The sequence below is a fragment of the Anabrus simplex genome, chromosome 2 (assembly GCF_040414725.1).
Source record: "Anabrus simplex isolate iqAnaSimp1 chromosome 2, ASM4041472v1, whole genome shotgun sequence".
NCBI lineage: Eukaryota > Metazoa > Arthropoda > Insecta > Orthoptera > Tettigoniidae > Anabrus > Anabrus simplex.
This window is the reverse complement of record NC_090266.1, coordinates 331,604,576-331,630,368: the sequence shown is the minus strand read 5'-3', so window position 1 is coordinate 331,630,368 and position 25,793 is coordinate 331,604,576. Positions and strand designations below refer to the sequence as shown.

At 38.1% G+C, this 25,793-nt stretch overlaps 1 protein-coding gene across 1 annotated transcript in view; it reads left to right on the top strand.

The window, feature by feature from the left end:
• The window catches only part of LOC136863534 (serine-rich adhesin for platelets), a 584,023-nt gene that overhangs the window by 71,919 nt on the left and 486,311 nt on the right, over nucleotides 1-25,793 (top strand). Inside the window, exon 3 of the mRNA XM_067139919.2 lies at nucleotides 15,863-15,978. The gene's annotated coding sequence lies outside the window, so the exon portion shown is untranslated. The remainder of the gene's footprint in view (nucleotides 1-15,862; nucleotides 15,979-25,793) is intronic.

Here is a 25,793-nt window from a genome sequence, read left to right as displayed (position 1 = left end):
TAATGTTGGGCCACAGAGAAGAACAGTGTTGTAATCTATTTTGAAAAGTTACACAACGTTAAATTAGAAGTTGTAGAATATGCAAAAGAACATGGCAATTAGACGATGTTTCATGAGTGGCAAAAACGAAAGAATTGTCTATTAAAACTTGAGAAAAATCAACATTTTCACATGCATACTGCAAAACGGCTCTACATAGAACCAAACGTAAAGCAGTGGGTGACAAATCACAGAAATAATTGTATTTCTGTTCTACTGAAAATGATCTTGTGCAAGGCAAGGAGAAGGGCAGGCCCACACACGTCACAGATTTCAAGGAAACGTCTGCTTGGTGCTATCATTTTATGAAGAGGTATGGACTTTTCCATGTGCACTTGAACAAAAATTGCTCAAGAATGTCCGTTGAATTTGAAGCAAAGAGAGTGGACTTTCATAGATGTGTGATCAGTGCATGAAAAATGACTCTAAATTCAGTCTACTTGGAGATATGGATGAAGTTACTCCCACTGTCAACATACCATTGGTCAGAACTATACATATTAGAGACAAAAAGACAATCACAATTAAGACACCTTGGATAAAGAAAGAACCAGTACCTCGCTGTTTTGTCATGGTATGCAGCTAGCACAAAACTCATCCCTATGGTCATGTTTAAGAGAGAAAAGGTTCCTAAATATAACATTTCACAAGGAATTGTTTATCACATTTATGAAGAAGGATGGATGAACTAAAGGGTAATGAAGGTGTGGTTGGAGAAAGTGTAAGTGTGTGTATGACCAGTTCATATCACACGTAACAGAAAGAGCTAAGAGGAGGATAAAGGATGTCAGTTGGCAATCATACTTGGGGGATTTATAAGTCAGTTCTAGCCATTGGATATATCTGCTAACAAGTCATTTAAAGTCTTCGTGCTTGTGGAATGAACAAAATGGATGGATACAGCCCACCATGATCTGACAACAAGTAGAATGAAAAGTCTGACAATAGGATAACTGTGCAAATGGGTGAAGATGTCTTGGGAATCTAGGGAACAAGAAATCATTGTGAAATCATTCAAGAAGTGCAATATTAGCTACACACTTCACGTTACTGAGGACAGCTTTTTTTTTTTTTTTTTAAGAATCTTAAGTTGTTAATGGAAGTAAAAATTCAGATAACATTGAGTGACGGTGAATATGAACATTTTGAGGACTAAAATTGAGTGCCTGTGATTTCATTTTAGTATGGGATTTTGTGTGTCTGCTTCAAGTATTATGTTCCTTGATAAAATCAAGGTGCATGTTACGGTTAAAAAAAAAAAAAAAGGTAATCTCTTCTGTACATGCAACTTCTGTTTCAATTTTGGATGCATATGTTAGCTCTTTTAAAGAAATTGTGAAATCTGGATGCTGATGGGTTGGATCATTTAATCTTGCTCCAATTTTTGTTGCAGGTTGTAGTTCTATCGAAATGTAATTTATTTGTCCTATTGAGAATGTGTTGTCTACCTTAGACATTAGTTGCTCTGAAATATCTTCCTATTGGCAAAGTTTTCTCTTCTTCCTTTTCCTCCTCCTCAAAAATGTTGTCATTACAGGTGTTGGGTACTTTTCCTCTAAATCTGAGTCTTAGTCTAGAATAGCCCCTTACTTTCTTGGACATAGACTGTAAGATATACCAAATTGTCTTACAGATCACACTGGATGTCGACAAGATGGTAGCTAGGTAATAGTGAGTACCATATAAGGAAACAAATTATTTATGCAGATCTTTTTAGGTTTCAGATACAAATTGTGAATTTCATGGGGGCTTTTGTTTTTATATGTTTGTATGTTTTTATATCGCTGGTAATTTTTATTTTACTGTACAAGTAGATTTATTATCAGTTTCATTACGTAGTCAAGGTAGTTGGGAGTTTGGAATAATGTTGTGACCAGCTGAATAGTTCCAAGTTTTCAAGAATGTAGGATCTAAAGGTATTTGCCTAAGTAGATTGCTGTGATGTACAGTTTTAGGTCAGACCCCATCTGGTTGATTTCTTTAAGTATCCTTTTGCCTTTGCTGGCAGGACCTAGTGTTTACAGTGCACTATGTCTTCTGGTATGGGCTAGAGTCATTTTGTTACTTTCATTGATCTGTCTCTGTCTTGGCTTTGACAATATGAAAGTGACTGAGATATGAGCGATGCTAGTAATGCCATTCCTTCTGCAACCAGTCCCTGCTATGAATGGTGTGAAAATGTTGCTCATAGGGTCGGTTGGTGCATGCATTTCAATGGACTTGGCAGACTGATATGTAATAGCAACTTCTGGCTCTGTGAGGAAAGCAACGGGAAACTATCTCACTCCTCATATCCCTAAGTACCCCTCTTCAGTGATGCCTAGGCCATCTATGACAGCTGATGGTGGAGCTTTTGAGGATCCAACCAACCTAAGGGCTGAAGACTGTACATACATACATACATACATACATACATACATACATACATACATACATACATAAGTATCCTTGCTTCGTTCTGTGTGGTTAATTTTTTGTAAGCTATGATTTTCATAGTGACCCAAATTGAAAGACAGTTTTTATTGAATAAGAGGAACACTTTCTTTTCTCTATTTGAATTTGCTTAATTCTTATCAATTTCAATTTCTTTTATAGATTTGCCAGTTCATAATTGGCCATTTGAATGGACATTTTTTTCTTTCAGTAATGATTGGTATTATACCTGTTGACTTCAAATCAAATCAAAATCTCTTTATTTGCAAATGAGGTGTCTACCTCGGTGGCAAATGGTACACTAAAATACATTATTGTCAAGCACTAAATTTTAAATTAACAAGAGAAGAAAAAAATATTTTTCTAGAATACAATAATATACAACTTATGCTAACAATTTTTTTCTATTAAACAAACAGATCATCCTTAATAAATTTATATTGTTTACAAAATTCTACTTATAATATCTCCTATACTTACATAGTCAACTCTTATACAGTATGTGGAATTACTTCAGATAATACTATGCAACTGGTATACATACATACATACATACATACATACATACATACATACATACATACATACATACATACATTCATTATCATTATAGACTGTTATGCCTTTCAGCGTTCAGTCTGCAAGCCTCTGAGAATTTACTAAACGTCGCCACAATCCTCGATTTGCAACTAGTGTTGTGGCCTCATTTAGTTCTATACCTCTTATCTTTAAATCGTTAGAAACAGAGTCTAACCATCGTCGTCTTCGTCTCCCTCTACTTCTCTTACCCTCCATAACAGAGTCCATTATTCTCCTAGGTAACCTATCCTCCTCCATTCGCCTCACATGACCCCACCACCGAAGCCGGTTTATGCGTACAGCTTCATCCATTGAGTTCATTCCTAAATTAGCCTTTATCTCCTCATTCCGAGTACCCTCCTGCCATTGTTCCCACCTGTTTGTACCAGCAATCATTCTCGCTACTTTCATGTCTGTTACTTCTAACTTATGAATAAGATATGCTGAGTCCACCCAGCTTTCGCTCCCATAAAGCAAAGTTGGTCTGAAAACAGACCGATGTAAAGATAGTTTCATCTGGGAGCTGACTTCCTTCTTACAGAATACTGCTGATCGCAACTGCGAGCTCACTGCATTAGCTTTACTACACCTTGATTCAATCTCACTTACTATATTACCATCCTGGGAAAACACACAACCTAAATACTTGAAATTATAGACCTGTTCTAGCTTTGTATCACCAATCTGACATTCAGTTCTGTTGGATTTCTTACGTACCGACATCAATTTAGTCTTCGAGAGGCTAATTTTCATACCATACTCATTGCACCTATTTTCAAGTTCCAAGATGTTAGACTGCAGGCTTTCGGCACAGTCTGCCATTAAGACCAAGTCGTCAGCATAGGCCAGGCTGCTTACTACATTTCCACCTAACTGAATCCCTCCCTGCCATTTTATACCTTTCAGTATATGATCCATGTAAACTACAAACACCACAGGTGAAAGATTACAGCCTTGTCTAACTCCTGTAAGTACCCTGACCCAAGAACTCATTCTACCATCAATTCTCACTGAAGCCCAATTGTCAACATAAATGCCTTTGATTGATTTTAATAATCTACCTTTAATTCCACAGTCCCCCAGTATAGCGAACATCTTTTCCCTCGGTACCCTGTCATATGCTTTGTCTAGATCTACGAAACATAAACACAACTGCCTATTCCTCTCGTAGCATTTTTCAATTACCTGGCGCATACTGAAAATCTGATCCTGACAGCCTCTCTGTGGTCTGAAACCACACTGGTTTTCATCCAACTTCCTCTCAACGACTGATCGCACCCTCCCTTCCAAGATGCCTGTGAATACTTTGCCTGGTATACTAATCAATGAGATACCTCGATAGTTGTTGCAATCCTTCCTGTTCCCTTGCTTATAGATAGGTGCAATTACTGCTTTTGTCCAATCTGAAGGTACCTTACCAACACTCCACGCTAATTTGACTACTCTGTGAAGCCATTTCATCCCTGCCTTCCCACTATACTTCACCATTTCAGTTCTAATTTAATCTATTCCTGCTGCCTTATGACAATGGAGTTTATTTACTATCCTTTCCACTTCCTCAAGCATAATTTCACTAACATAATTTTCCTCCTCCCCATGAGCTTGACTGTTTGCAACACCACCATGATGATTTCCTTTTACATTGAGAAGATGTTCAAAATATTCCCTCCACCTCTCCAGTGATTCCCTGGGATCTGTTATGAGTTCACCTGAATTACTCAAAACACTGTTCATTTCCTTTTTCCCTCCCTTCCTAAGATTCTTTATTACTGTCCAGAAAGGTTTCCTTGCTGCTTGACCTAGCCTTTCCAGGTTATTACCAAAATCTTCCCATGACTTCTTTTTGGATTCAACAACTATTTGTTTTGCTCTGTTTCTTTCATCTACGTACAAATCCCTGTCTGCCTCGGCCCTTGTTTGGAGCCATTTCTGATAAGCCTTCTTTTTACGTTTACAGGCTGCTCTCACTTCATCATTCCACCAAGATGTTCGCCTTTTCCCATCTTTACACACAGTTGTTCCTAGGCATTCCCTTGCTGTTTCTACTACAGCATCCCTGTATGCCACCCATTCACTTTTTATATCCTGAACCTGCTTACTGTCTACTGTTCGAAACTTCTCACTAATCATATCCATGTACTTCTGTCTAATTTCCTCGTCCTGGAGATTTTCTACCCTTATTCGTTTGCAGACAGATTTCACTTTCTCTACCCTAGGCCTAGAGATACTTAGTTCACTACAGATCAGATAGCGGTCTGTATCATCGAAAAATCCCCGAAAAACTCGTACATTCCTAAAAGATTTCCTGAATTCAAAGTCTGTTAAGATATAGTCTATTATGGATCTGGTACCCCTAGCCTCCCATGTGTACCGGTGAATAGCCTTATGCTTGAAGAATGTATTCGTAACAGCTAAACCCATACCAGCACAGAAGTCCAGCAAACGCTTCCCATTCCCATTAGCTTCCATATCTTCCCCACATTTACCAATCACCCTTTCGTATCCTTCAGTTCTATTCCCAACTCTCGCATTGAAATCGCCCATTAGCACTATTCTATCCTTGCTGTTAACCCTGACCATGATGTCACTCGATGCTTCATAAAACTTGTCATCTTCATCCTCATCTGCACCCTCACATGGTGAATACACAGACACAATTCTTGTCCTAATTCCTCTCACTGACAAATCTACCCACATCATTCGCTCATTTACGTGCCTAACAGAAACTATGTTGCGTGCGATGGTATTCCTGATAAAGAGCCCTATCCCAGACTCTGCCCTTCCCTTTCTAACACCCGTCAAGTACACTTTATAATCTCCTATCTCTTCGTCCTTATCTCCCCTTACCCGAACATCACTTACTCCTAGCACATCCAGATGCATCCTCTTTGCTGACTCAGCCAGTTCTACCTTCTTTCTTAAAATTTACATTGCATTTATTTACTTTTTTTTTTTTTTAAAACCCATTTTGGAACATAAGTAGCATAACGACCTGCTGCATCTTAACCAGAGCCCCCTTTTGCCACCACTTTTCAGAGTTCCTGAAGGGCCTTCACAGCTGCCGTAGCGGTCCCAGGGCCCTCGAAGTCCCCACTGTACTTCACCCCTACAGGCAGTCCCCTACTTTGGCTGTCCAAACTCCTTAGACCAGGGGATGGAATTAATTTATTCACACACATTTTTTTTAAATTTACAATAACCTGCACTGGTCGAATGCCCTCTAACACTTCATTTATTTTCTGTGTTGCTGTTTATTCTCTTCTTGAATATCTGTACAGATTTTGGAAAAGGATCAAACACTACCCCTGGTAAACTGTTCCACTCCTTCACACCCTTCCCAATGAATGTGAAAATTTACCCCAATTGCTTCTGGTAAAATTCCTTCTAATTTTATATTTGTGGTCAGTTCTGCCAATATAATTATTTTCCAACTGAAGCCTCTCACGATATCTCCCCATGCTGCTTCTCTTATGTAGGCTCTATATAATCCTATGTCTAGTTTTCTCCCTTCTCTTACTTAAAGTTTCCCACCCAAGTTCCTCTAACATTTCTGATACATTACTGTTTCTCCTGAAATCCCCTGTTACAAATCTTGCTGCTTTCCTCTGCACACTATCTATCTCTTTTATTAGGTATTCTTGGTGAGGATCCCAAACACTGTTTGCATATTCCAATAATGGACGAACCATACTTAAGTAACTTTTTTCTTTTAATTCTTTGTTGCATCCTTTAAGTAGCCTCATTATGACATGTAACGATCTGTATGCTTTCCCAACAATGTCATCAACATGTCCCTTCCAGTGCAAATTACCTTCAAATCTCACACCTAAGTATTTGCACTTGCCATCTTTTGGGATAACTACCTCATCCAAAGTATATTCAAATTCAGTTTTAAAGCTCCTGTTTGTAAATGTTGTAACAGTCGATTTGCCTCCATTAACCTTCATATTATTTTCTTCAACCCACTGTTGGATACTTTCAAGGTCCCTTTGTAATTCTGAACAATCCTCAATGTAATTTATTTCCCTATAAACAATTATATCATCTGCATACAATCTTATTTTTGATGTTATATTGTTCCCTAAATCATTTGTGTATATTAAGAAAAGTAACGGACCGATTATACTACCCTGTGCGATTCCTTTCCAAGCTTTCTCTTCCTGTGATATATTATTTCTTACTTTGACTTTCTGAACCCTTGCATTTAGAAATGTTCTTATCCAACGTATAACCCTTACGTCCAATCCTATTCCCTCCAATTTCTTTAATAATATTCCATGTTCCACTCTATCAAAGGCTGTGGAAAGATCTATGGCTAAGCAATCTAACTGGCCTCCTGAGTCCAACTGATCTGATACGTCCTGCTGAAATCCCACCAGTTGTGCCTCGCAAGAAAATTTCTTTCTAAATCCATACTGGCTCCTCATGAACCAATTTTTATCATCACATATCCCTCTGATATACTTTGCTATTAAACTCTCCAGTATTTTACAAACTATACTGGTCAGGCTGATTGGTCTGTAGTTCTCTGGTTTCCTTTTATCACCCTTTCCTTTATAAATTGGTATTATTATAGATGCCTTCCATTCTTTTGGTATTACACTATTATTTATGACATAGTAAAAGAGAAATTTTAAATAAGGCACTATGTACCACCCCATTGTCTTTAATACCTCCCCAGTAATTTGATCACTTCCTGCTGCTTTTTCTTGCTGAAGCAGTTGGATTTCTCTGAAAATATCTTCATTTGTGAATGAGAAGCTTCTTGTTTCCCTATGTGTCTCTCCCTGTCTATCTTCTGTTACTGTTTCCAACTCCTGACAGTCTTCTACTGAATCTCTGAATTCCCTACTAAATAGATTTGCTTTCTCAGTATCTGTTGAATAGTGTTCACCCCCTTCTCCCGCCATTGTAGGAATTTGGATTACTTTTCCTTTTTGATTCCTAATATATGAATACATCTTTTTCCATTTCCCTTTGTGGTCATTACCCTCTTGAAGTATGCCATTCATATATTTCTCTTTTGCTTCCTTTTTCACTCTATTCAGTTCCCTCATTAGCTGTTTTCTAGTTTCTCTATTCTCCCTGCCCTCTTTGATTTTCCTGTTTACTATTCTACATTTTCTTTTTAATTTCCTTATTTCCCTTGTATAATAAACAGGGTCTGAGGTCATTTTACCCTTCTTAACAGGTACAAATCTCTTCTCTCCTTCCCAAATGATTCCTTTAAATTTAGCCCAAAGTGTATCCATATTACTCCCTTCACTTATCCAACAACTGAATTGTGATTTAAGGTAAGTCCCAAATTCATCAACTTTAGTTTTTCTGTATAATTTCTTGTCTTGTGTGACCCTCTTATTAAGCATTTTTGGTACAAGTCCTACATCCATTATTACAGCCTTATGGTCACCTATTTCTTTAATTACCTCAGTTTTATCAACAATTTCCCATGGTTTAACCAAGAATACATCTAGCAAGTTGTTGAGACAAGTCGGTTCTTGTACTACTTGTGTAAATCCTCCCTCCCAAATTAACTTATTTGCCAGTTTCTGTTCATGGGCTTCACTTGCAGCTCCATTCCATTCAACTTCAGGCAAGTTTAGATTTCCCCCAATTATTACCATATCATTATTATTGTTTTTATGAGTATAATCTATTATTTTCTCAAATATTTCCATGTCTCTTTCCTCTCTTCCAGGCCTATATGTTCCTATAATTCCCACCTCCTTCATATTATCACAAACTAATTTTATCCCTAATATTTCATCCCTTTCATCGGTAAACCATTCATGTGAACAATAAGTTTCCTTCACCAGAATAAACACCCCCCACCCTTTTTGTCTCCTCGATCTCTACGATAGACTGTATACTCTTCTGGAAATACTTCTCTATTACCCACCCCTTCTCTCAACCATGATTCTACTCCTATCACCACATCAGTCTCATAAGATTCCATCAGTGTACTGAATTTTATTTGTTTATTTACTACACTCTGACAGTTTACCAAGAGCAACCTCAGAACCCCTTCCTCCCTAAAACTTGACTGATGTAATTGGGTAACATTTGACTCATGAGTTGAGAACGTCCCTCTAACCCAGATCTTTGTACATAGATCTTGATTTAAGGATCTGGATTTTCTGGCAAGTTTCCCTGTAAATGCCAATTTAGTGGTATGGGTTTTCTTAAGTGCATATTAGTTTGCAAATGTCTGTTGATAATTGTAGCAATTTGTCTACAGAGAGTTGCTTTTCCATTACCATTCAGATGTAACCCATGCCTAGTGAACATTTGCCTGCCCAGACCTAAAGTATCTACTACATAGACATTTCTAAAACTCTTACTTGATCTCTTGATTTTTATATTTACATCATGTACAGCTTTGTTCACACACGAGTCTTCTATAAGGTCATACCTGGGTGGCACATTAACCACAATTATTTTTGAGTCAGTTAGTTTCGAAATCTTACCTCTGAGGGTCGTAATTAGTTCCTCACCTTCATTTGCAGCAATGTCATTCGTACCACTCACAATCACCACGTAGTTGTCCTTCTCTAACACACGATCACAACTTGAAAGGACGTCTTCAGTTTTGGCGCCTGGTTTTATTAGTCCTAAAACCTCAGTTTCTGGATTATGCAGCTCATCCTTGATGCCTTCTGCCATACCCCGCCCTTGACTGTCTGCGTAGAGATGAATTTTTGGCGATCTTGACTTCCGGTTGGTTTTCTTTTTCTGTAGGTTACTTCCACTGGATTTAAAATTATTCGGAAAACTTGATGTGTCTTCTGGAATTGTTGCAATGACTGAAATCTATTTTGGCACTGCAAAGAGTTTTTTTCCCGGTTTTAAGTTGTATGTAGTTTCTCCCATATGTTTAACATTAGGCCTAAAATGGCTACGCGTCACTTCCGTCCACGGCGATCTTTCTTCTCCACTGTCTTCTTTATCTTCCAGTTTCTTTATTCTGTCCTTTAAGCTTTCATTTTCAAGTTTCAGAGCACATAAGTCTTCTTGTAGCACTCCTAAAATCTTAAGCATAGATTTGTACGTCTCTCTTTCTTGTTGTTCTACCTCACTATCAGTTTGTTAACACTTGTTTACACTCGGGCAACATGTTTGTTACTTAAATAGAATATTGTTTTGTAGCTGAACAGTTTTCTGTAATGGTGAAACTATTTTTTCATAGCATTGAATAGTTTTAAAAAATCCTTCTGTGGAAATGGAACTTCAGCACTAATTGAAGTCTCAAAACTAATACCCTCAAGAAAAGTTAGGTTCTACAGCCCTATTAAAACAGCTCGCAGTATGTGGCACTGAGCAAAGGTGCAGGAGTACTGTGATGCCACATATTCTGGCTGGTGTTACTACCATCAAAATCAACCCCTCTCGCTCTGCACTAGGTGCTGTACAGGAATCATGAAAGTGTTAACATAATATTAAATATTGTTAATATTATGTAGGTGGTTTGAAAAGTTCTCGGAATGTACTAGAATTAAGTATCTTACCTCGGTGGAACTGCTTTTATTTTTCAACATAGTCTCCCTGTAGACTAATACATTTGGTCCAGCGATGTTTCAATGCCTTGGTCCCATCTCGAAAATGAGATTCCTCCAGGCCTGCAAAATACCTCTCCAATTCGGCTGTCAGTTCTTCCCTTGTAGAAAATCTCTGCCCACCAAGGAAAATTTTCAGCTTGGGGAATAGATGAGTCTGATGGTGCCAAATCAGGTGAATAAGGTGGATGTGGCAACAATTTGTACCCCAGTTCATGAAGTTTTGCCATGGCAATAACACTTGTATGCGGCGGAGCTTTGTCCTCATGAAAGATGACCTTTTTCCTTGCCAAACCAGGCCTTGTCTCACATATCTTTTCCTGTAGTTGGTCTAGGAGGTTTGCATAGTATTGCCCCGTAATTGTTTGGCCAGTAGGAAGATAATCTATCAGCAGAATGCCTTTTGCATCCCAGAAAACTGAGGCCATGACCTTTCCGGCCGAAAGCACTGCCTTTGCTTTCTTTGGTGGTGGTGAATCAGCATGTTTCCACTGCTTTGACTGCTGTTTTGTCTCTGGGGTATAGTAGTGGACCCAAGTTTCATCTGTAGTCACAAACCGGCGCAAAAAATCTTGTTGGTTGCACTGAAAACGGGCCAGACTTTGTTCGGACATTTCCAATCTGGTGCGTTTAATGTCCAATGCCAACAGCTGCGGCACCCATCTTGCGGATAATTTTTTCATACCCAATTCTTCGGTTAAAATATACCCGTTCATAAGACATCCCTACAGCTTCAGCAATCTCCCGCACTTTCAGTCAACGATCCTCCGTGACCATTTTATGCACTTTTGCGATAAATTCTGGGGTTGTAACACTTTTTGGCCGTCCACTACGCGGATCATCATCCAAGCTCTCCCGACCAAATTTAAACTCGCTGGTCCACTTGGCAATAGTTGAAAATGAAGGAGCAGAGTCTCCCAGTGTTTTCTGAAAGTCGGCATGAATTTTCTTTGCTTTCATACCTTTCTTTACAAAGTATTTAATCACTGCTCGAATCTCAATTTTTTTCCATTGTTACAAATCACTACGCGGGAACAACAAAGAGTCGTCACTACCACACTCCTGCAGCTAGAGCACTGACGCGCCACGTGTTCACTCACAAAGGATGTGTGATTATTGTGCGGGAACCTCGTTTGCTCTAGCACTGACATCTAGCGGTGATTCCGAGAACTTTTCAAACCGTCCTCGTATTCGAAGGTGGCTCAGCAGTAATTTTATCAGCTCAAATATTATAAGACATACTCCTCATTCCCCTTCCTCTCAGGCTTTTATCAGTCTATCTCTGGATGATTGGTTTCCATTTTTTAGGTAGATTTCACCAGCAGAAAGGCACATTTAAAAGTACGACCTGTCTTTATGTTATATTTATATTATCGTGAAAATGGCCGTTGACATTATTGCCAATAGTACAAAGGGCACTAGGAAAGTTTTTTAATGTGAGTGAACGCTTTAGACTTTCTCAAAATAATTTCCACCACACTCAATACACTTCTCCATACGTCAAAACCAGTCACTGAACCAACTCTGCCACTTTTCTTTGGTTACATTTTCACACTCTTGATCGTGCTCAAACGACAATTTTACTTCATTCATTGCTGCACTGTCATCTGCTGGAAAACGTGCACGAAAATTATAGCGCCATCCATGTGACCATCATCTGCTGAGAAAACAATGGACTATGCTACTGCACAAGAATTGCAATGATATGTCATTTTGTTCCAAATATATTGACTATCAAAGAGTGGATGAATTTAATGCTTCGATCAGGCAGTTTAAATCACTTGTGAAGTTTTCCATTGTTTCACTGTCTTCTAAACCCTCTGAATGAATACCCCAATGAAATTCTATACCATTAGCGACAGATCTACTAAATAGTTTAAATGCCAGCCTTACATTCATTTGTTGAAACGAATTAGGATCCAGATGGGCAGAGGTGAGTTTATAGCTAACTTTCAATCTGGAAAGTTCTGGGGATGTATCACATTCATGAACTTCCCTGTAAAATGAATAATCAACAATATCACCATTGTATTTAACATGTACTTTGTCACGGAAATGATTTCTTATACACTTAAATTTATGTGGCATTTCTGAAAATGCCCACACTTTTCTGCTAGAGTCTGCTGGATTGGAAATTGAACACTTTAGGAATATCCGGCAACTTTAAGAATCTAATCATTTCCAAAATTTTTATTCGGCTGGCTACCATCTGACATGAAACAAAAGATTCCTACACCTGCTTGCTCTAATTTTATGAGAATTTTTGCAGTTATATCACCAGGGGCGGCATTCTGACTAGCGCATATTCCTATGGGTTGGATCCAGTAGTACAGAAAGGGAACAAACATGAAAACTAGAGTATGATTTGCCAGCTGATCCTTGCTTCCTCTGAAGTAAGTGTTCCTAAAGCAATCAATACTGATTTCACTTGAAACGAATCAGAGTTAAAGCAAATATTTTCTCTTGTCAAATCATAGCATCCGTAGGTGTTCGTGCTCATTCTTCCCACTAAAAAATGAAGCTATGGCAGCAGTAGCATTATCATTTATGCCATACGAACATTTTATTTTTTTATTTTTTTATTTTTTTTTTATTTTTTTTTTTATTTTTTTTTTTTAAAGAAGAGAATCCAAGAGAAATTCATCACTATATCTCGTTCCTTTCCCATTTTTCACTTGACATTTATTTATCATTTAATCAAGCATAATTTTCTGGTTTTTGCTGAGGGTTGTGAATTGTTTTGATTTTATGAAACTGCTCTTTGAGTTAATATCTGAAATTTTTTTTAAGCAAATGTAATTTAGCTTTAGCGACATTGTTTATTCGCTGTTCTAATGAAAGTATGTTTCGGATTCTTCACTCTCCTCTTTAACAAAGCAGTTGTTTTCCTAGCATTTGTGGCATCAGGACTATTTTCAACTGTTATGCATATGGGCTGATCGCTGACATTTATGTTCTTATTAGTTCTTCTAATAGTGACATCTGTTTGCGCGGATTGCCTCTTTATGGGACAGTTACGTTTCTTAACTGTCATGGAGAGATACTTGGTCAGATTAGGAAATATATGGGGGAATGCTTCTAGTTTTAATTTCCACCGCTGTCGTGGTATCTCTACTCCTCCTTCATTCACCGTAAATGAGTCTACTTTTATTAAAAAGTTATTGCAAAATCACACACTGAGCAGTTGAATCAGTTTTCTTTCTTTTCTTTGGACAGCCTTCTCCCGTTTTAGGAAAACAATTCTTTCTGTAGGGGTCTAAAGAAATGTCTACCTGAAGACGATCGGTCATATCCAGATTACCGTAACAGCCGGGTATGAAATATGTTGGCATGTTGCATCAGTATTTCCTGCACTGAAACACACTGTTATCAAGCAGAATAGTGATGTAAACTACTGTTTATAATACATTACACAACCTGCACTATTCACTAATAAATACACCAATAGTGCAAACCTCTGAACATTGATGATGGAGAGCAATATAAATTCCAATAACTGAAGACAAATGTAACGCGCACTAATGACATGTCACGTCTGCTGCTGGCAAACGGCGATTGTGCTGCCGCTCGTGGAAGGACCACCACTCTCTTCAGTCCGCTTATGGGTGATGGGAGAAGAACGCACACTTTTCCTTCTATACTCTGATTCTGGGTTCAAATCCAGGTGAGGATGAGAGAAGTATCTAAGAGCATGCTTTTCTATGGATGAAAAGTGAAATCAGTCTGACTCTGCCGTAGGTGTGGGCACAATTTAAGATGAAGTTACCCATCAGTTTAATCCTGTCCTTCAACTTGTTTTGCATGACTTTTAATCTCGCGATCATAAGTCATGTTTTTTTGAAATCCAAAGCATAGTGCTAAGTTCTTCCTGGTCTTGATAACCTGTCATGTGATGGTTTGAGTACATTCTTTCCCTCTTTCCCCTCTTCTTCTCCTCAAGACTCCTTTCTTTCTTTCTTTCTTTCTTTCTTTCTTTCTTTCTTTCTTTCTTTCTTTCTTTCTTCCTTTCTTTCTAATTGCTGTAGCCTGACTATCCTTAAAGCTGTTGTGTTTGTTCTACAACTTTACTAACATCTATCACTAGGCCTCTTATTTCCCTTTTCAGCCTCAAAACATTCCCATAAGGCACACACCATTTATTGAGCTTGACCCCAAATAATGAATCCATGTCTCCCCTTTAAGCTTGCCTTTTATTAAAGTGAATGAATTCTTGGTCGCCCTCTTCATTAAGCGTCACTTTGAACTATTTACAGCATATTGTGGTTCAATAAATGATGAGGATTAAGTTAATTATTATGCTGTGCTACACGATACTAAAATTTACACTACACTAAAATGATATACACTGTCTTGATAATGCTACACTTATTAACACACAAATTGCTGGTTTCAAAAGCACATAAAACAATTGATGTTATCACTCAAAGCAACCAATTAGCCAAGGCCTATGAATTAGCCCTGTGGGACTCGGGCTGGCCACATGAGGAAGCTTTAAGACAGGAAGATTAGGGGAAGGGAGAGGGCGTGACTACCTGGAATAGGCTTAATCGAGAGACGTGTACTGTTGCCATAGTGACTGTCAACTGGAACTAACACACTATGAGCTGTCAGATCATGCACATTGTTTTAGCAGGACTGTAGGTGTAATCATTAAGCAGATGTGTCTGTTGAGTCAAGTCAGGGTGCATATTTTTTTGTTTGTGACATGTGCACTTCTTGAATCTTGAATCAGTAAGACGGGAAATTTTAAATTTCAGTTCATTTTTGTATATAATGAGCTCATATTGACAAAGGGATTAAAATTAACCCCCCCCCCACCCCCCTCCTATTTGTCCTTTCAGCTATAAGCAATAATCCAGTTCTCACTATGGAGAGGTAACTGTGCTTTCATTATAACTCATCTCTGCTTATGTTTTGATAGCAGAATCTGGCATCTTTTCAAAAAGAGCAAGGTTTGTCCTGAACTGGACTGTTGCATATATGTAGGAGTCTCTTTTCATGACCTCACTATGTTTTCATCTGTTGCTAGTCTTGAAATTGATGATCTACTTAATGTCATTATCAGTTATTTATTTGATGACAGGTGGTTTGTTTTCCTTTGAGTATCGGAATGGGTTTTATAAAACGTATGATGTGGATCTTCAGTTCTCTCTGGAGAATGACTGTGTTCCCTTCAGTATGATTATTTACATAATATTTTTTGGTGTATAGCGAATCTATAAGTCTGCTGAATACATTTGCTTCATTAATCATTCCAGGTACTGAGTTGAATTGCTGAGTACATAAGCTGAGATGCCCAGTTCTCTAACTGCACAGGTCTCTTCTGAGTTAAAGCCATAAAGAAGTAACATACAACTCCTTCATGAACAAACACGTAAGTACTACAAATATATGTTTAGAGAAAGTTGTCTTACAAGCCTTTTGTTCTTAATTCCAGCAGTTAATCCCAAGTAAGCTCCAGTAAGTGTGCTCATTCATCATTGCCAGTAATTCCTGCTGATATGCCAGAGGTGAATGTTTTCACCTTGCCAAATTCACTACAGTTACTGATGAACTGTTTTCCTTGTTGATAACTCTGTGTGCTGATGACAAATAATTACCATTAATCTCAAGTCCATCATTAGAACAAACAAAAGCAAACTATGCAACATTAAAAAGTTGTCATTACCATGACAAACTAATGAATGTTCTGCAAAGCTGTTTTTTAAAGGAAGGTTTTTGATTGGTGGTTCACTGCTGTGGGTGGATTCATGCCCATATTAGCACAACTGTAGTATCTTATTAACTGAATTCAGAAATATAATCTTTCTTTCCAGGCCTTTTTCTTAATGAACTAGTGTGGCGCTAATATGGATTAACCCTATGTGAAGAAATGTTTTTACTACTGTGTGAATCTACGGTGGTTGGTAGTATGGTATTTTGTATGTAGATGTGTATGAAGGTTATCACATACATCCTGCCCTCGAGCTGGAGGATTTGCAAAATGCGGCTAAAATCCCCGTCCCTGCCGGGAATTGAAACATTCGTTTAGCTATATCTGCCCGTATACTCATCTCTTCGCAAATCATTCCCACTTCACTGTTTGCAGGACAGCTCGACAGTCCCAGTATTATTTTAGCAGAGTTAATTAAGACTACATCCACTGTTACAATTCCATCATCTATTCCCCAAATTTCTGTTCCATGCACTAACTTTGCTTTAACTACTGAATTAAATCTATTTTTCTGAACTTCATATTTGATAGTTTGCATCTACTTTTTTTATGCTAGCCAAATTGCTTACTCCTTACTTGTAGAATGCTATATTGTAGCTGAACAGTTTCCTCTAATGGTGAAATTAAATTTCAAAGCCTTGAGTTGTCACTTTTCTAAAATATTCCTCCTTTTCTGTAAAAATCAGTTAGTGGCATTATGGAAACTAACTTTGCTCCATTGATCAGTACAGTATTACTTGAAATGTTGAAACTAATACCCTCAAGAAATATTATGTTAGTGAAGTCATTGAGCAGATAGGTCTGTTGAGTCAAGTAAGGGTGCATATTTTTTCATTTGTGACAGTTGCACTTTTAGAATCTTGATCGTTCTAATCTATCTGTTCTGTCCACGTGCCATTGCTGCTTATCATCACCCCTAGGTATTATTTCTGTTACAACATATTTTTATCTTACCCATCCACCTCAGTTAACTTTTTGAAAGTTTGTCACACCTTTCACACACCATAATTCATAGTTTTCTGTGGATTACTATTTGGATCCCACTCATCATAGTTTTGTATCTCCGTAATACTATTGTACTGCTTGAGAGGTATATATGAGACTAGAAGAATTTCATATGTTAATATAAAGTCTGGAATCTCTTGGTTCTTGAAACATGGAGGAGATCCATTCTCAAAGCCTTCTGATTGGAAGATATAATTATTAGACATTAAAATAATATTGGTGACAGTTCACAACTACGTTCAAAATCCTGTTTCGAAAAATATATCTTCCATCACTACTAATCCATCATTATCTTTGGTAGAATATTTACATTCCAAATATGTGTTTTCAGTAGTTCTTGATATTCCGATATTCCAAATCTTACAAATGCCGGGCTGAGTAGCTGGCCTTCTGAGACAAACTTGGCCGCTTTCATCCTGGCTTGGTCCGATGGAGAAGGTGCCCAAATACATCGACCTTGTGTTGGTGGATTTAGTGCCACATAACTGAACTCCTGTGGGATAAAATTCTGGCATCTCGGTATCTCTGAAAACCATAAAGGTAGGTTAGTGGAACGTAGAAAATAGTAACATTAATAACTTACAGAACGAATCAAAGGCATTCTCTAAATTGGTTGCCTTCGTCGCCATAATACCTATTTGTGTCGGTGCGACGTAAAGCAAAAAAAAAAAGAATAATAATAATTTGGTTGCCATGATGTATAATTTGCCTCTTTTCCTCTTTATGTATCTATTATTGTTTTTACTACTACTATATTATCACTTGTACCAACTTCTTTTCTGAATCCTGATAGTACTCTCATCAGGATTGAGCACCCCTCAGTCCAGTTCACTAGTATTTTTACCAATAACATCCTGTATATCTTGCTTAGTGAATTTCACTGTGTTCTCTCTCTATAGTTACTGGATTTGATGTTATTCCCCATTGGCTGATTCCAGAGAATAGTCCACCCAAGTAGGAAAAAGTAAAGATTAAAATAAAACTCAACAGTGTGTTTTTATAATAAAATGAAATGGCGTATGGCTTTTAGTGCCAGGAGATCCCAGGACGGGTTCGGCTCGCCAGGTGCAGGTCTTTTGATTTGACACCCGTAGGTGGCCTGCGCATCATGATGAGGATGAAATGGTGATGAAGACAACATACACCCAGCCCCCGTGCCAGGGAAATTAACCAATGATGGTTAAAATTCCCGACCCTGCCGGGAATCGACCCTGGGACCCCTCTGACCAAAGGCCAGCACGCTAACCATTTGGCCATGGAGCCGGACATTTTTATGATAGATAAAACATGGAAAATTCTAAGTTCCCATGGAGGGAATTAGATATTTTTTACCAATAGAGCATGTCAGAAACTGATCAGATGTAAGGCTTTTCAGGCGTTTGCTCTATTAATGAGCGTTTTGTCGTAGGTCTGACACTAGACTCATCAGAGTGGGATGTGTCAGACCCTACCCACTGACACTGGGGTGTATGCAGGTGAACTTATCAGAAGCCCATTAGAAGAGGCACAGTCTGATAACTGCATACGTACAGTGGGTAGGGTCTGACACATCCCACTCTGATGAGTCTAGTATCAGACCTAAGACAAAACTCTGGTTAATAGATCAAATGCCTGAAAAGCCTTACATCTGATAAGATAAAACATGACATTAATTTTATGATATATATTAATTTATTGATATCTTTCAGTTTTTAATTGTGTGCTTAATTGAACCTTTATGTAGGGGCTAAATTCATTTTATATTTCTCAATAGTTTTAGGAATTCCTGTTTATTATGATGAAAAGTTATGAAAATAATTATAGTAAATGTTAATTCTAATGCTCTTTCTCTTCACAGTAAAGTACTTACTTAGGTTATTAACAGGTTATATCAGGTATAATAAAGCAACAAATTTATTGCTGCAGACCGTGTAAATGCGCAATGAGAAAGGTATAAAAGTTACTGTGGACAAAAACGGCGTGACTCGTTTTGAATAAAACTTAGTATGCAAAGCCAATACTGCACACCCTTTCATTCGTTTAAAATTTCGAATGGATTCATATGAAGCTGATAGTAAAATACGTCGCATGTTTACGGCATTCTTGCGAGCAGGCGACTGGGAAGTTCCCCGCTGCCGCAACATGCTGCCCACAGGATTAAATTTCTGCATCACGCTCACTTGTAAAGGATGTATTTTAGAATAGCAATCAACGTTCACACTGAGGTGATATTTAATATTGCTGCTTACTCACAAGGAACATTGTAAACGGTATCATGGGAAGAAAGATGACTCCTGCCCAGTTACGCGTACACTGCCAACAGGTACGAGAATCGGTGAAGAAACACAGAGCTCAGATAAAACTTCAGAGCTTATCAACAGTTACTTCCTGTTTTACAAGTCCAACAGCACAACCATCAACATCGATTGCAGAGCCAAGTACGCCATCGTCTGGTTATAAATGCAAACAAACATTGGGGAAAGCTGTAAAGTGTTCGGAGCATGCTTTACCAGTGAGTCCGCGGAAGAAACGGCAAGTTGTTTCTACGCTGGGTGTAAAATTTGGTGTAAGTTCATCTACCTACGGCAAGCGCTTTGAGTCCAAATCAAGAAGTTCTTATATTTCCTATCCGGATGATATCGGTTGGCCATCTCCGTAAAGGACAGTTCTGGACAAAAATTAAAAAAACAAACGATTCTTGTGCGTCACAATGCAAGACACATACAAAGTTTTTAAACAAGAATACCCACACCACACAATCAGCCCGTTGACTTTGATCAAAGTACATTTCTGTGCACTACCAGGAAAACATGATATTCATTAGGTGGGGCCATTCAGATATATAGCTCAGGCAAGAAAATATTATTCTGAAACTACTACCATACACACTCTCTACATCCAGACTACAAAATCTAAGTAGATGACAAAAATCCACACTGTGATACGCTTTTGAAGTGGATGAGTTCGTACTTAAAAAAATACAGCGAAAGAAACATTCAAAATATTATGTTTGTACTATAACTGAAAGTAATGGCGATATGTATTTTGTAACCAATTCTCGCAAGTGCAACGATGAAGCTGAACTGTTTTATGAACCACTGACGAAAGACGAGTGCTTTTTAAATGTAGTGAAATCGAAAGAAAATTACTGGTGACTAGTTTCAATCGTGGGAAATGGTATTTTGATGAGTCTACCAGAAGCAGAACGAAGAATTTCTTTTTTATTTCTTCATTTTATTATAATTTTTTCTGACCAAGCTTTCATTCAAACTGTAGGCTACTTAAGCGTTGGATGTTCAGTTATTTTTAAGTATTTCAGTTCATTTTACATTCACTGTCATTAGTGTTAAATGTGTGACAGTTCATAAAAACACTTTATTAAGTAGGCTATATGTCAGTACCAGTATCTGTAGTTATATACATTATTATTATTATTATTATTATTATTATTATTATTAGAAGGAATGAAGCTTGTAGTTTTATGTGATCGATAATCTCAGTATCATAAGCCACGGGACCTAATATTTTACTCAAAATCCAAACCACCAGATGTGACTTTCACATTGAAAGTCACACGTGCATTAATCGGGACTCCAGCCCAGTCCGTCTTGATGGTTCCAAGCAGCTTGACCACTTCGCCATCACACCCCTTCTTTATTACTTACTGCGATATTAAATATACGTTTTATCATTCAATGATCATATTTGATGAAGAGTTTAAGATTTATTAGCCCCTCGTGCCAACTCACCATACCACTGATTCACATGTGTAATCCTGCGACACTGTCAAGTAAGCACACAAAGATCGCCTTTAACTATATTACGCAGACATTACACAACTTACACATTTGGTTTTTTTCTGCAAAATGTACCTTTGTCCTTCTTGTAAATAATATCTTGACATTACCAATAAAAGTTGCCACAATTCGTAGAATTTAGAAAAAAACATAAATTAATGTAAAGTCAAAAGTCCGTTCCATGTAAACACCGATTGCTACGTTTAAAATTATATAAAATTGCGTACATCAGGTTTACAACAATGAAATTTGTAGAGGTTAAGTATCATCTACACATTATTATGCATAAATTTCAATTTATCGCATACATCAGGTTTACAACAATAAAATTTGCGGAGGTTGTTTAGTATCATCTAGACATTATTATGCATAATACTCAATTTGTTTAGATGGTAAGTTTCATACATATGTTAAAAAAAAATGTACAAATGTAAACACGCGACGCCTGGAATTGGCCCATTTCTTGTGTATAGGCGAGATGACCCTACCATGTTTTACAGAATCTCATTTCGTCGAAAATGATCTTGAATGTTTTCAATCTGCTTTCAAGGAAATAGTTATTCTTACCTACTTCCTTCCAGAATTCATTGTTGATACCTGAAGTTGCCTTCAATTTTCCCTTGTGCCTTTCCTATAATAATTCTTTTAATTCAAATGAAATTTTCTCACCTCAGGTTGGCAGGGTGCAATCTAAACTCCTCAAGATCTCGGCCTTTCTATAATGACCGGCCAAAGAAAGTGGGCCATTTCAAATTTTTTAAAAAACATTTACTGTTTATGCCGTACATAATATATTTTATTATTATTTTATTCAGTACACCACGAACCTACTACGCTGGCGTAGCAGGAGGAGAGGTGATACTTCCACGTGGCGCGTCCCAGGTGGCGAATAGGGGGGTCCTAACCGGCTTGCCGGCGGACTTGAGGGAAATAAAATACCTCTCGCGGACGAAATACACAACCCCTGTGGGTGGGAGACGCAGACGGAAAATGCACTCACGGTATCCCCTGTCTGTCATAAGAGGCGACTAAAAGGTGCGACCAAGGGATGATGGTCTTAGAACCATGAAACTACTTGCGATTAGTACCACCATGCGGGGAACACCACGGGTCGCTTTTACTTGCGCGTAGTACCACTATATTAGGTACCAAATAGGTTTGTGATTAGTAGCACACAGGAGCAACGTGCAGTCGGCTTTTGCAGTACCTGTGATTAGTACCACCGTATGAGCAGGACCATGGGATGATAGCTACCATGGTTCTGCCTTGCCTATGATTAGTACCCACTATATGAGGAACACCACGGGATAGTAGGTCCCTGTGGTTAGTACTCTTGTGATGAACACCATAGGTTTGCGTTGCCTGTAAATGGCGCCGCAATGTGAGAAACACCATAGGTCTGTATTATATGTTGAATATCATAACCTGTGAGTAGTACCGTAATGTGTGGAATACCGCGAGTCTCTGCTACTTTTGATTAGTACCGCAACATGACGAATACCATGGTTCTGCTTTCCTAGCAATAAGTACCGTTATGAGGGGCCGATAACTTTGGATTTTGGACCCCCTTTAGACTGCAAGCATCATCGATTCAGTGTAATGCTATAGCAGCCATCCCTTGGTCAGTAATACTATTGTTTTACGTCATTTTCTGTGAATGTAAGGCATTGCGGGTCGCATCCACTGATTGTTTTAAATTCATATCCATCTAATTCATTCTTCGTCCTCACGTTTTGAATTCTGGCCAGTGGAGGATTTTGGACTTTTAATTTGTCATTCCATTTCGTCTCATTTCGTACCATTAGGGGCCGATGACCTCTATGTTAGGCCCCTTTAAACAACAATCATCATCATCATCATCTATTCAGTACACAACTCATTGCATTGACTCTGCCCTGTGCATACTATTCTCATCATCAAAGGTCAGTATTAATCATTTTACAGTATTTTATGATGTTTCTCAAAAAGTTGCAATTTTTGCATTTTCACTGAATAGAATTTAAGGAATACTGGTTCATCTTAATTCACGATCTTGCAACTGAACATTTTCTTGCTGTCACTAGTCACTTTTGTTACACTAGTAGTAATGTGTGTTCTCACCCTGGCGATGACAGACTCTCAAGGTCTTCATTTGTTTCATGGGGGATACGCTTGCACTTATCCAATAGTACTGGTTGTTATTTCATTCAGGGTGATGAAATTTTGATGCCAGACGTTTTACCCAAGTATATCCGTTGCTGCTCAGTGGAATTGAGTTCTGGGCTATATACTGGCCAGCTCAGGCTTTGTATCTTGACGTCACGAAGAAGCGAAGTTGTTGGGTGAGCGTTGGTGCCTCAGTCTAAATGACTTAATGCCTCAAAGCTGATACCACCCAAAACCATGATGGAGCCACCTGCAAGCAGTGTCATCTTGAGGATATTGCAGGGTGAACATTGCGCCACATTCATTCTTCATACCTTCTACCATCAGGTGACTGCAGACAAAATCACAATTCAGTCTGTGAAGATCACCAGTCACCATTGACCACTGGTCAACAGTCCAGTTCCAGTATTTTCTCATACCAATTGTCATAAAATTCCTATTCTTGTATTGTAAAGGTCCACCCACTATATGCCGTTTACCCAGTATATACTAATTTATAGTCCAGTTCCTGTAAATATTGAACATTCACAAAAACATATTTGCATAGAACATGTTTTGATCCATTCGGGTTATCTTTAGGAACATATTATTAATATTAAAGTGTACAAATTATTTCAATTATGACAACAATTAACAAATTTGTACTTAAAACCAAAATGCAGAGTTTAAAATTAGAATATGAGAACTCAAGTCCTATATTTCTGTTAATAAAAACAGTCTTCTCATTCACATGTAGAATAATGAAATTCAGATTGAAAGGTTCCGTTTTTTAAATCTTTAAAATAACTGGGGAACATATTGATAAATGTGTGTTTAATAATTCTATTTCATGTTATTGAAACCTTGTTCAGGAACATATTGAAGGCCTGATGTTAACATGGAAGGTTAAGTTGTATTCAGATCATGATGGTAGTCAAATGTATACTAATTATCTGAACCAGAAGATTTCATACATTACATACATACATTATCATTATAGACTGTTATGCCTTTCAGCGTTCAGTCTGCAAGCCTCTGAGAATTTACTAAACGTCGCCACAATCCTCGATTTGCAACTAGTGTTGTGGCCTCATTTAGTTCTATACCTCTTATCTTTAAATCGTTAGAAACCGAGTCTAACCATCGTCGTCTTGGTCTCTCTCTACTTCTCTTACCCTCCATAACAGAGTCCATTATTCTCCTAGGTAACCTATCCTCCTCCATTCGCCTCACATGACCCCACCACCGAAGCCGGTTCATGCGTACAGCTTCATCCATCGAGTTCATTCCTAAATTAGCCTTTATCTCCTCATTCCGAGTACCCTCCTGCCATTGTTCCCACCTCTTTGTACCAACAATCATTCTTGCTACTTTCATGTCTGTTACTTTTAACTTACGAATAAGATATCCTGAGTCCACCCAACGTTCGCTCCCGTAAAGCAAAGTTGGTCTGAAAACAGACCGATGTAAAGATAGTTTCGTCTGGGAGCTGACTTCCTTCATACAGAATACTGCTGATCGCAACTGCGAATTCGCTGCATTAGCTTTACTACACCTTGATTCAATCTCACTTACTATATTACCATCCTGGGAGAACACACAACCTAAATACTTGAACTTATCGACCTGTTCTAGCTTTGTATCACCAATCTGACGTTCAATTCTGTTGAATTTCTTACCTACTGACATCAATTTAGTCTTCGAGAGGCTAATTTTCATACCATACTCATTGCATCTATTTTCAAGTTCCAAGATATTAGACTGCAGGCTTTCGGCACAGTCTGCCATTAAGACCAAGTCGTCAGCATAGGCCAAACTGCTTACTACATTTCCACCTAACTGAATCCCTCCCTGCCATTTTATACCTTTCAGCATATGATCCATGTAAACTACGAACAGCAAAGGTGAAGGATTGCAGCCTTGTCTAACCCCTGTAAGTACCCTGAACCAAGAACTCATTCTACCATCAATTCTCATTGAAGTCCAATTGTCAACATAAATGCTTCTGATTGATTTTAATAATCTACCTTTAATTCCACAGTCCCCCAGTATGGCGAACATCTTTTCCCTTGGTACCCTGTCATATGCTTTGTCTAGATCTACGAAACATAAACACAACTGCCTATTCCTCTCGTAGCATTTTTCAATTACCTGGCGCATACTGAAAATCTGATCCTGACAGCCTCTCTGTGGTCTGAAACCTCACTGGTTTTCATCCAACTTCCTCTCAACGACTGATTGCACCTTCCCTTTCAAGATGCCAGTATTCTAGAAAAAAATATATAGAGGGGAAAATCACACTTTTTTTTTTTAAACTCCCCATTGGCCTCACTCTGTTATTCACTGTCCGCTGGCCAAGCGACATTAAACTAGAAGTTCGGTTGATTGCTATGGAATGCTGCTGCTGTTGAGGGGGAGGGGAGGCAAGGGAGTAGGAGGAGGAGCTGGAGGGGGAAATATAGTAAGTGTATTGTATGTTGTAGGTAAAATAATGATGTGTTGCTTGCTATTAAGATTTATTTCATTATATAGTATATTGACTCTTATCTGTGATTTCATTCACAGAGATGC